The sequence below is a fragment of the Limulus polyphemus genome, unplaced genomic scaffold, assembly GCF_000517525.1.
Source record: "Limulus polyphemus unplaced genomic scaffold, Limulus_polyphemus-2.1.2 Scaffold122, whole genome shotgun sequence".
In the NCBI taxonomy this organism is placed as follows: Eukaryota; Metazoa; Arthropoda; class Merostomata; order Xiphosura; family Limulidae; genus Limulus; species Limulus polyphemus.
Window position 1 is genome coordinate 723,359 of NW_013665732.1, and position 13,121 is coordinate 736,479.

Below are 13,121 nucleotides of genomic sequence, written 5' to 3' on the forward strand. Positions count from 1 at the left end.
AATGTCTTTTAGTGCCTATGTAATTTTTTTATGAGATATATATACAATTATGTAATTTAAGCCTTCATTACAAATTTGGAAGGTGAAATTGTTAACATCCGTCTGTTTCCTTAGTTTATGTTTCTTAGTTTCCACGATTTTCTTCGCCCCCCCCCCAAAAAAAAAACTTTAGAAAAGAAACAATTTGACTTGCGTTTTATAGCATTGTCAGTGTTGCTTGAGAAAAAAATCTAAGGGTTTGTTTATTAAAGGATATTACTAAATGTTATGATATGAAACCTGAACCCTGATCAATCAGAACTTTTGCTGACATTCAGTTTCTTAGAAATCTAAATTCACATATTCAAAAAAAATCAAACATTTTCCTAAAACGTAACAGCTACTAGATAAGTCACAACTTTTTTCTGAAGTGATAAATTGTCTTTTCTTCAGATAGCAGTTTCGCTGAAAAAAATAACTAGAATTTGGTTGAAAAATTGAATTTTGTTAGATAAATAAATATATATATATATGATTTTGGTGACACAAAGTGGAATGCATATACTTGATTATTTCATCGTGTTTATACGATTATTTTGTATCAAATATTCGTTATTTTCAAAAGATTAAATTTAAAAAAATTAAGAGTTTGTATTCATTTTGCGACTACAGAGGTAAAATATTGGCGATGATAGAAAAGAATTATTGTTCCCGTCTAAACAGCCTACGTATACACAAAATATAGCGCCCTCTATAAAATGGGTGTGTTTTCCAATCGATACTACACACTTACACTTGCACTGCAGAATAGAGATAGCGAATGAGTTTGTTGCTATCTGTAAACGAATGCACGTGATTGAAGTTAATATGAGACCATAATTAATTTTTAGTAAATTGCAGAACAGTCTTCAGTTTTGAAGAATTGTTGAATGAATTCTTAAATACGGTGTGTATCAACTTTTACCCTAAATTTGGTTCCGCTTCCAGTGCGCACACTGGATACTTTTTCATGACTGGAGGTCGATTAGTAAGCCTAATTTCATTATTATGTTTTGTCTATAGGCGTTCTTTAATACTGTGGCCCTAGACCAATATTATATTTTCATGTGTATAAATTATTAGGTTTTAGTCTTTATTCATATCTTTATTAACGTTACACTCTCAAAATACATTTTGCTTAATATTTTTTGTTTTGTTTTTCAACTTCATGTTTAACTGTTGATCAAGGTTTTTATAATCGCTGTTGTAGCATTTCCCCGAGCTTTACTTTTGCAATACCTCTCCCTCTTTTTCGTCAATATAACTTATTTTTGCGTTTTCCAGATTTTTTGTTTTTATCAGTGACACTATGTAACAGAACTAACTTATTACACTGAAAACTGTCTTGCGTTGCGGTTTTGAACCCTTAATCATATTTTCTAATTCAAGCCAGTTACGGCCACATTGTGTCTTAGTGTAATTAGCACTCCGAGTGACGTATGTACATTATCATTATAAGAAACACAAGCAGTGCTGTTATTTAGTAGATATAGAATATTATAGCGAACATTAAAATGATTTCAGCACCTCAGGTTGCCCCTGTCAAAATGTGTTTGTTACCGTGTTCTGCTAGTTAAACAGGAAGCTTAGTGAAAACGTTCTAGTTATTATCCTGTCTGTCGTATTTCGATTGATTGTAAAACAAATCTAAATTATTCATGTTTGACAGTTACTCTCCGTAACTAAAGGCCTAAACTTAACGATCAACGAACCGCGTGATTACATGAAATTGTTAGTTAACTTGCCCAATTCATTTAGATATTTAAAATATACTTTGCCCTTGTGAACTACCTCTTCAATCGTTTTAGAAAAGTTCCCTGGTGGGTCAGCGGTAAATTTATAGACTTACAACGCTAAACTCCGGGGTTCGATTCCTTGCGTTGGAGAGAGTGTAGATAACTACTTGTGTAACTTCGAGCTAAAACAAGTAACCATCCTTGTAGAAACACATTTTATTCTAGGTTTTCCCTCAGTTCAGCATTTAATTCTTTATTTATTATTCGCATCATAATGAAAGAAATTGTACAATGAAATATAAATGCTGATAATATTATTGTTTATGATTATGTCCCAATTTCTTATTCTATATTTAAAAGTTTTAGAATTACAATGTGAGAATATAACCTGTTTATATAACAGATTTGTTCTTCAGGTACTTGAGATATCAATATAATTTTAATATTTAGATTTGTTAAACTTACCCTTATTCAACCACAAGAACACAAAACTTTAACATAGAAAATAAAAATGATAAAGAGTTGAATAGAATAAGTTGTTTCTAAATATATAAGAAATAAATGAAGGAAAGGAAAGATAGCAATAATTATTTTCAATCATTTCATATTTGTTAAAGTACTTTTTTTACGAAGAAAGTTATCCAGGTCTTTACAAAATATTTCACTTTTATTTATAAATGAAACTGTTTATATTTAAATTAGTTTTATTTTTCAATTTGGAACAATAAAAACACCTAATATATTTCATTAATTTTCATGTTTTAATAGATTCACTAATTTCGCTAATTATGAAATCGTTTGCTTTTTTATTGAAATTCCACTTCTTAACCTCTGGTTATTATAAAATTGGTTGGTCTACTCTAATGTCCTCAATTATATATATACCTGGTTATTATAAAGTTGATTGGTCTACTCTAATGCCCCCAATTATATACACATGGTTATTATAAAGTTGATTGGTCTACTCTAACGTTCCCAAATATATACACCTGGTTATTATAAAGTTGAATGGTCTACTCTAATACCCCCAATTAAATGCACTTGGTTATTATAAAGTTGATTGGCCTACTCTGACATCCCCAAATATATACACCTGGTTATTATAAAGTTGATTGATCTACTCTAATGTCCCCAATTATATACACCTGGTTATTATAAAGTTGATTGGTCTACTCTAGCGTCCCCAAATATATACACCTGGTTATTATAAAATTGGTTGGTCTACTCTAATGTCCCCAATTAAATACACCTGGTTATTATAAAGTTGATTGGTCTACTCTAATGCCCCCAATTAAATACACCTGATTATTATAAAATTGGCTGGTCTACTCTAATTTTCATAACTGGGACACTAGTCATCTAAGAGCTATAGTGTTTGCTTTATGAGGTATCGAGATGCTGTGAAAGTTGATTTTTAAAATGTTTATTTAAACTTCTTTGAAATATTATTCCTTGAGTTTTGATTGGGTTTAGCATGACCCGTTAATCGTTACACCAACCATTGATTGTGTTGAGTGATTTTTGAACACGACCCGCAGCTATTAACGGGTTTCTTGAAACACTCTAAACAGCAATGTCATCAGCATATTGGGAGAAATATCTATAATTAAGAAACAGGAAAGGTATGTTGTTTACAAAAATGATGTAAAAGAGTGGCGAGAGAACTTATCTGTGCGGGATTCCTGCTGTGATGTTTATTGTTTTTGACAATATATTGTTTATTCTGACGATCGCAGTGCAGTTATTTAAGAAGTTTGAAATTCGTCTAATTATAATACTATTAATGTTCATTGAGTGTATTCTGTACCTAATGACATTATGCTACACACCGTCAAAAGCTTTACGCACATAAAAAATAAAATAAAAAACTCCTACAGTGGCTTCGTTGTTTTTAAATGATTTAAATACCAATTTCGTGAGTCGTGTTAAATGGTGTATGGTTTGTCTATCTTTTCGAGAAGAATTTTGTGTATTTGACAGCAGGTTATTTTCTTCGCAAAAGAACAAGAGTGTTTTTGCTATAATTCTTTCAACTAGTTTACCTAGACAACTAAGTAAGCTAATTCATCTAAAGTTATCTAGGTTAGAGTTATTAAATGTCAAATTTTGGGGAATAACTGTTATAACTGCTTTTTCCAGATGTTTGGAAAGTATCCTGCTACTAGAGAAAGGTTATGAGATTGATTAAATGATTAAGTAGTGTGTCTGGTGCTTTTTTTAAGAATAATATTTCTGATACCATCGTGTCCGGGAGGCTGAGTTTTTTTAAAGTTTTTATACAGGTCTTTAATTCACCTTTAGTGACTTTGCGATTTAAAATGTAATCCCTGCCGCTGAGTGTTTTGGTGTCTAGATTATTAACTGGAAAACTTGGTTTATATAAGTCTGAGTTTTCCTTTACATGATTGTCCACTGTTTTGCGGTTATTTTGGTTAAAGTTTGGGGAATTTAGTTCTTGAAAGCATTCTTGTAAGTCATTTGCTAACAGATTCACTTTCTCCGAATCAGTTTTGGCTGTAATATTGTGGTGTTTGATGTGGTGGAACACGTTATTATTATTTTTCTCAGCGGTTAGTGATTTGAAGTTTTCTAGAAAATGTTGGACTGTCTTGTGCAGCATCAAGGCTATTACAGAATTCTACCCTGTTAGTTTCATTGAGTATTTTATGTTACGCTGTATTTATGCATGAAATTTATTAATTTTAGGTTTAAGGGAAGTATCCCGCGTAGTTATTAGTAATCGCCTAAAGCGTCTGCGTTCTAAGATACCGTATTTTTCGGTGTATAAGACGCACTTTTTTTACCCCAAAATTTGATGTCAAAATCTGCTTGCGTCTTATACACCGAAGGTATGAATAATATATATGTATATATACGATATACACAAGCCATCTGTAAACATCTTTAAATAGGCATGCATAGTTTAGTTCAATTGAATGTGTTATTTATAACAATAGTAGTTTTTTTCTTTTAAAAACATAACTATTTATAACGCTCCCTAAATAATAATAAAAAACATTACAGTGAAAGCAATGAAGATTTTGTAGGTTTGAACCAAACTAAATAACAGTAAACCTTTTTTGATTTACGGTATTTTCTTATTTTGAATGTTTTGAGCTCTTTTGTGTTTATAACAATATATACTAGTTTTTAAAGTATCAAATTGAATTTTTGTTCAATAAAAATCTTTCAAATGCGACTGTAGCTTTTTTTCCCCAAAACTTTGTCTTCAAAATAAGGGTGCGTCTTGTGTTCCGAAAAATTCGGTAAGTGGATGCATTTTCGGTATGAATTTCCATTGGTTGCTATGGTGGCCTCTAGAGGCATTGGGGATAACTTTTTGTAGCTTTAGCTATTCCTAGTGTGAGTTGTTCGGAATAAATGTGTAGTTGAGTTTTACTTTCTATCCTTGTGAGTAAAGGTGGAAAAAAAGTGCCAACAAATGTGTTAAACTCCATCCAGTTAGCGTCTGTGTAGTTATAAACTGGCGGGAGATCTGATGTTGGATGTGTTAAGTTTAATTGAAGTGTACATGAAATAAGGAAGTGATCGTTAGATATTTCAGGGCAAACTTTGAATTTTGTAGATTTTGGAAGTAATGAGTCAAGTACGATAATGTAATCTAAAAACCTCATACATATATATTTGCCGAGTTGTATCTTGTTGGTGTGTTTATTCTTATTACATGCATGTTATTGCTTTCTAATAGAAAGTGAAGTGCATTTCCTCTGCTGTTTGTTCGATTACTGAAGTAATCTGTGTGTGGGCGTTTAAATCTATATGTAAAACTGAAATCTCTCTGTTTGTTTGCTTGCTTATTTGTCCGCCGTGTTCGCTGCCCAGGTCACACTTCCCTCACGTGAAGGTGCACAAAATAAAATTTTTTCGTTGATGTATGCGTCTATCGTCTGCTAGCCGAACCGGTAATCTTATCGTTAACATATACATTACACGAATATATACTACGCAGACTTGACATTTTTGGGTAAGTTTGAGTTAACATTTAATTTAGAATATAACATTATATGCCTATTTAGTTAAAACTCATTAACTCTACATCTACTAATACATCATATATTTAACCTCACACACAAAAGGAATGTATGACGAATTAGAATGTCGTGAGTAAAAAAAGCAAACAGTAGGCCTAGTCTATAAAATAAAATTATGCTGTATACCATAAAATAGACTACGTAAAAATAGTAAGGCTTACATTATAAGACTCATCATGTACAACGAGATTAAAGTCAAGTCAGCAAATGTATTCTATTTGTTTCCCCTGCGTGGTTTGATACCTGGAAGTGGATTTTTTTTTCATGCATTATAAAGTACAATATTGCATTTTGTTTGTACTATATTTCATACATCAATGTCATAATGTTGAATATGGTATCACATTCATAAAAACATATTAAATTTACATTGAAGCACATTGAACATAATATTACATACATATTTACGTTTGAAATCTTAACATTTAGGAGGAATGGGGGAATATAGCTAAGCTTATTCTGTCCGACAGAATGGGTACTCATAAACTTTTTTCATAAACTCACAAAATATTTTTCACCTATCGAAATATGGAACAGGGAAACAGAGAGAGTAGCTTTTTTTGCGTTTTGTTTCTAAACTCGGGGAACGCCGGGTAACGTTGCTAGTGTCCTATAATTATGGGTTTTGTGTTTCTGCAAGTTGTGAGGTAATTTACGTGTAAAATCTTGGAGGGGAGATATATATGGCAACTATTGGTATGACATTATGCTGATCTAAATATATGTTTAAAATATGCTTTTATGAGTAGTTGAGGTTAGATTCTTTACTATTGATATACTATTAGCTATATCATTTTTAAGCTATACCTCTGTTGTTTTTGTTTGTTTCAGCTGGGAGTGAATAAGATTTAAAACCTGGAATAGATGCGATAGTTTCTTTTCTGGCTAGTGTTTCAGAAATTATTATTATATCTGCATTGACATTGCTGTTCAAATCATGAAACTACAATTTCTTGGAGTTAAATGCGCCTTGAAATGATGTGTAATAATTTTATGTTGTGTTTGAAGTGGCTGCCTCAAGCTTACGTTATGTGGTGTGGCTTAAGGTTGTGGAGATCAAAATAGTATCTGACCGTGTTAAATATGTGTTCAATAAGTGCTGTGTTAGATGCTTCTGGTAACTGCCATTGAGGGGAAAATTCACATAGCTCCGTGAGGAAGACTAGAAGGTTGACAATGAATTCTCCGATCTCCAAAGGTTCTTTACGTGTTGATCTGGTGTTCTGTGTTCTTGTGTTACGTGCGACGGCATTTGCATATATCGTGGCATGTTGTTTTTGGTTGGCAGATGTGTTGTTTGCAGTGAAGTTGAATGTATGTGGGTCTGTTAAATTGAATTGTTGTGTGTTTTGTTCAGAAGACACTGGCTTAGGGGATTGTGTAAAATTTACTGGTTGTGGTCTTCTGTCTGAGAAATATGAAACTTGTGCTGTGTTATGTGCTTGTTGAGTAGCGATAGAGATGTTTAATACTTTGATTCTTACGTGTTGGTATTTGGGGCAGGCTTGATAACTGGCTGCATGGTGGCTTTGGCAATTAGCGCACTTAACCTCATCGCGCAGATTAGGGCAGCTCTCCACATCGTGCAGCCTTGCGCATTATGCACATCTGGAGTTTGCCTTACAGTAAGGATTGGAGTACCCAAATTTAGGACATTTGAAGCACTGGATTGTGTGTTTATATGGTGGCTTAGCAACTTCTGTTTTGTGTAATTTGTAAAAAAAAATGACGCATCCTTTGGCAAGAAGAGATTCGTAATCTTCTTTATTTTTGAATGAAATTTTGGTAGGTGGTGTTTTATGTTATTGTCTTCGGCTTAAACCCTGTTGCTACCAGTTCTTTGTGTATTTCTGATTCTTCTAAGTCTACTACACTCTTGACTCCTATCGTGTACAACTAGTAGGTGCCTGTTGGTGCTTGTATGCTCGTAATGCCACCAAAAATATCTTTAGGCCAGTGGGCTAAGAGATGGGCATAATCCTTAGGTTGGTCACATTTAACAACGAGACCACCTTTGAGAAGACGCCGTATCTCTTTAAATTTAAATGTCTTGAACCATTTTTTAATTCAGCTGCAGTTTGTAATTGGCGAAGCGTATGTGGAACCCCTTCAACTATTAGCCCTGGAATGTTCCTTTGTTTGGGCGTGTCTACATTAGATGATGGTGAAGGTGTGGTGTTTGGTGAAGTGTTTGGTTCGTGCTATTTGTGTTTGTGAGGTAATACTATTATCGAAACTTATACTTACCCTTGTTGTCTTCTTTCTTCTGTTCTTTCTTTTCACAGTGGTGAAGCCTTCATTATCTGATTTTGCGTTGGTTTTCGTGGGTGGTGGAACTATAGAATAGCATGAGTCAGTGTCCGTAGGTATGGTTCCCTGCAACGAGTTATCACTGACGGCGTCAGAAATAATGGCTTGAAGACTATTTTGAATTTCTTGATGGCCTGGCAGATCTTATCATAAGTCTGATAGAATTAGTTGCATTCGTGACATCTGGATTCGTTGTTCGTTTGATACTGGTCACAAAAAGGACCGGGGTGATGATCCACTAAAATAAAGGAGAAAACAACAACTAGTTACTAACTGAGAGCTTCTATAATACACGTCTAATCACTTCTAAAACTGTCTGGCTACTGAAGTTTCGAATCTGTGACTAGATCCACCAACACGCATTCAATATCTCAGACGTTTTGATTGACTTTTGATTTTGGGCTACCTAAAATATTTGTGCCCCCTAGTGGTACAGAAGTAAATCTTTGGACTTATAATGTCAAATCTGGATTTGATACCTTTGGTTGGCGCAGCTCACACAGTCTGTAGTGTAGCTTTTTGCTTAGCTAGAAACAAACAAAAATCAAGTCTTTGGTTTTCGCGACACGCTTGCAATCTTGTACTTCTTGACTGATCCCATATGAAACGACGTGCAAATGTTGGAAATTAAAGGTAATACTTGACATGAATGATGGCCATATGACTCATTGTTATAATGTTGACTGCGTGAATTTCGTGATCAGCGCCATCTGGCGATGACTCTTTTGACATTGGAGCTGTATTTTTCATCGGTTCATAATTTTTTTCTACTAAATTTTATAATTCTCTGTTGATTAATTTTCGAATTGTGTACGTTAAGAGTTGACTAACTAACTTTATAAATCAGTTACTGATGATCAGGTACCTGATGATGACAAAACCTTGTCGAAACGTTGTACATTTGCTGTTATGTTAAACTTATATTAAAGTTTTTCTTCATTACCCATTCAAGCCGTCTCCAGCCATTATGATACTTCGCTACGTTGGTACAGATCGTGTTTTGTTTTTGTTTTCTCTAGTACCAAAACTTTCAGCGTAATTCCTCTACATTACAAATCACCACTTTTTTTTTGGCAGAAAAAAGTTTACTGGTATATGCATGTTACTTGAAAACTGAAAAAATTCCAAAGTCTGAAGGAATAAGTGATACTTCTACAGTGTGAGTTACGCTATTTGAATCATAAGTTACTTAAAGCATTGAATTAATTTATTAATACGTTCCTCAGGAGCCAAGGGGTGTCTTTACTTTTCAACTGGTTGAGTATTAATAGTAAGTTCAATCCGGAAACTCCCAGAGATGGTGGTTTTGGACGTATCTTTTCAACAAAACATCGAGATAAGTTTACGTTTGTTAATTAATAAATTTTTAAGTGAAATACGGCATCCACAAGTCTCCATACTAGTTAGTAGTAAGGTCTACCCGCTAGGAGCAAATTCAATATATATATAAATAAAGCTATATTCTCAGCATAATTAATTAAAAAATTAGTACATTTGCAAAAAAGAAAAAAGAAAAAGAGGTAAGAGTTATGAAAAATAAAGCTTACCTAACAATAATGCTTTTTTACCGCAATTTAAATGAATTTCAAAAGAATGATTTATTTATTTTTTAATTTGTAAAAAACAAAGTTTTTTTTTGTTCAGGGGCTGGGCGTAGCCAAATGGCTACCACGTAATGACTACGTTCATGGTTCGCGCTCCATTTCAGCAAAAATACTCTCTATACTTTGGGGCCATGAGTGCACTGTAAGAGTAACAGTCACATCTCACTATTCGACCAGATAAGAGTAGCCTAAGAATTAATGGTGGGTACTGTTGACTGTCTCTCTTTTTAATTTATCAGCTTAAATTGCGATGTGTAACTCTGAGTGAAAATTCTAAACAAGCAAGTTAGGGATGAACTTTCAAATGTACATATTTATCTTCAGCTACCAGCAACTTTTTAATTACACAATGGTTACGAGTTTCAAGGAAATAAGACATTGCTTCCCAGTTTACAGTTTTTGTACGAGGTTTGATCAAAGTCAGTGTATTACATTTGAAACATATAACGCTGTACCTGCCATGGGTATTGAAACCTAGTTTTAACCTTATATGTCCGTCTGCAGACTAACCGCTGTGCCACTGGGAAGCTAGTGTACAGGTATCATAAAACTTGTAGATAATTATAAATGTTCATGCACAAAGGGACTTATTAGTGAAGTGTTTCTTACATAAATGTTATTTCTAAGTTCCTGCAGCATCTTTCAGCATTCTACCCACCACCGTTACCATTATCTCTACACACAACGCTCAGTATGCGATATGTAGACGTTCAAGCGACGGAGCATCATCGTCTACAATCGATCAGTGACGGGAATCATCAGTCCGTGAATCTACTATAGAGCCCACTCTACTGGAATGACACGAGTTCTGACTGATGGATCAGGTAAGTAGAAACTACAATGCTTTTACAGGTACATACAGGGACTGACAAAAGTAGTCCTCCCATTTTCTTCAACTATGAGAGTGTTCTAAAGGTGTGAAAATCAAACGTCTTTTACTACAGACAGCTTATTTCGGTCTTATACACTAAAACAATGAACAAGTAAGACACCCCATATGGCAGCATTTCCCAAACTTTTATCATCCACTTTTATTAATAAATATGGTTTTTTGCGCGTCCCACCGACTTTTTTTAAATGAGTGAAAGAGTAAGTTAATTGATGAGATATAACACATGGATACACATTAAAATGTTATGTGTTCTAATAATTACTTATTATTTTTATTGATAAGATTTTTTAAATGAGTGAAAGAGTAAGTTAAGTGATGAGATATAACACATGGATACACATTAAAATGTTATGTGTTCTAATAATTACTTATTATTTTTATTGATAAGATTTTTTAAATGAGTGAAAGAGTAAGTTAAGTGATGAGATATAACACATGGATACACATTAAAATGTTATGTGTTCTAATAATTACTTATTATTTTTATTGATAAGATTTTTTAAATGAGTGAAAGAGTAAGTTAAGTGATGAGATATAACACATGGATACACATTAAAATGTTATGTGTTGTAATAATTACTTATTATTTTTATTGATAAGAATACATTAATACGAAAAATTTTGTATTATTTCACTGTTGACTCTACCCTAATCGCTCGCGCTCTCCAAGAGATCATTAGTGACCCCTTGGGGGGCGCGCCCCACACTTTGGGTAACGCTGCCATATTGAGCTGTAGTATAAGCTAAAACGTGTACTTCGAATTATCTATAGCTGTATAGAAATTTCTAATGTAAAAACTGTTGTCTAGTTGGATGTGATATAAGATGAAATATACGATCTATGTAAATCTATGAACTTGGGATTCACTTTACAGAAATCAAGCACGACGCTGATGCTATGAAGTCCGGTTTTCCAGTTTTATACTTTTATCAAACGTTTTTGAGATCGATGTGTTTCTAGTTAAGTTCTTATCTTTGGCTGTATCCCCCCCCCCGTGGTTTTAGAATTACTTAGCAGTTGAACTTTAAATTATGTGATGTGTATAATGGGACGTAAAACAAGCATTTTAAAGTTTTTAACACTAGTTGAACAACCTGTGTTGTGTCATGCTGAAAGGTATAGCTATATTTACGCATTGTATTTAAAATGGCAAGGAAAGCATTTGAAACGTATTCAAAGGAGGTGTTCGTGATCTATGGTAACGATACCTGAATGTCTGCTTAGGCCTTAAAGCTCCTTATTCCGACATCTATGGTGTTTCATGTGATGATCTTCAATATGGACGTTTGTCTTGTGAGGCAATTTCATAATGCATTAGGCGTTTGCGCAGTGCGTTGAAGCCAACAGTGATACCACTCCTCTTTATGCTTTCCAAAAGCTATCAACCTTGCGTAAACGATGACTATTAAAGGCTCATTTATGCAACAGAAGTCTGTGGGAGATGCATTTGGTGATTTAACTGGTAGGTATGCGAATGATATAGTATTCATTTTGTTTTTTCTATAATATTGAGGGGGAACTGGTATAGAGTATTACTGGAAGGTTAGTAAAGATATACCACCTGAACTTTGTTGCCGTCACCCAAATAGACACACACTTCGTCCAATACGATGAAATACTTCAATTTCTCAGTCTTCCATTATCGGTCTTCCGTTCAGCTCTGGAGAGAAGCTTATGAATGCGGCTCTTATGTCAGTTTTATAGTTGTAGATCGTGTAAATGATCTATCTTATTTATAATTCAGGACAGGTTCTTACTTTAACTTTAATATTTTTATAAGTTATTTCTGTTAAGAAGATGTTTAACTTTCTTCGCTGTCACTGGTGTGCGACTGGTAGCCGATAGTGTAACAGCCTATTTTTTTCACTGGGGAAGTTTCGTATTCCCTCGTTTTCAACGCCATAGATATCCATTAATTCGCAACGCTAACATTTTGTGCTTTTATCATTGCGAAATATGAGAACTTTCAGTCGGAAAGCCCTTCAATCTACTCTCACCAGAGGAAGTCATTTATAGACACTATCTGCCTCGCTACTCACGCACTTCAACAGCCATGGGAAAGGTGTGGATGACGACTGTTACCTGAGGTGTCAACAGTCCTCCGTACAAAACAATTTGAACCTAACAGAGTTATCAGCCCCCTCCAGATCTTACTATCAACTGAGAGAAATGTTTATCAACCGGCGTTAGTCTGAATGAAATAATCGCAACTAAAATTTCTTAAACTTTAATTAAGGGTTTTGACTGTGAACAATAATAAACTTCAGTAAACTGTGACTATAGTTTTATGCAAATACAGCTAAAGCATTTGTAATGAAGACAAACGATGAGAATCCGCAAGTGAACACCTCTCATTCTACAGCAAGATATATATACAGGGTGGGCCAAAAGTAGGGTTACAGTTACTCTATTATTTGTTTCTCCTTCACAATCACGTTTTAAATATACATGTAAATCAAAGAACCAAAGCTAACTTTGACGAACTGTACTTCCAGCAAGATGGAGCAT

The 13,121-nt window shown here is 33.9% G+C and overlaps 1 long non-coding RNA gene across 2 annotated transcripts in view; it reads left to right on the forward strand.

The window, feature by feature from the left end:
• Positions 1–754: 754 nt before the first annotated feature.
• Positions 755–13,121, forward strand: part of LOC111089477 — a 17,270-nt gene continuing 4,903 nt past the window's right edge. The window contains exons 1-2 of one of the 2 annotated variants that reach the window (XR_002613749.1): positions 755–1,006; positions 10,348–10,544. This is a non-coding gene — a long non-coding RNA (uncharacterized LOC111089477). The remainder of the gene's footprint in view (positions 1,007–10,347; positions 10,545–13,121) is intronic. The other variant, XR_002613748.1, reaches the window with a different exon arrangement.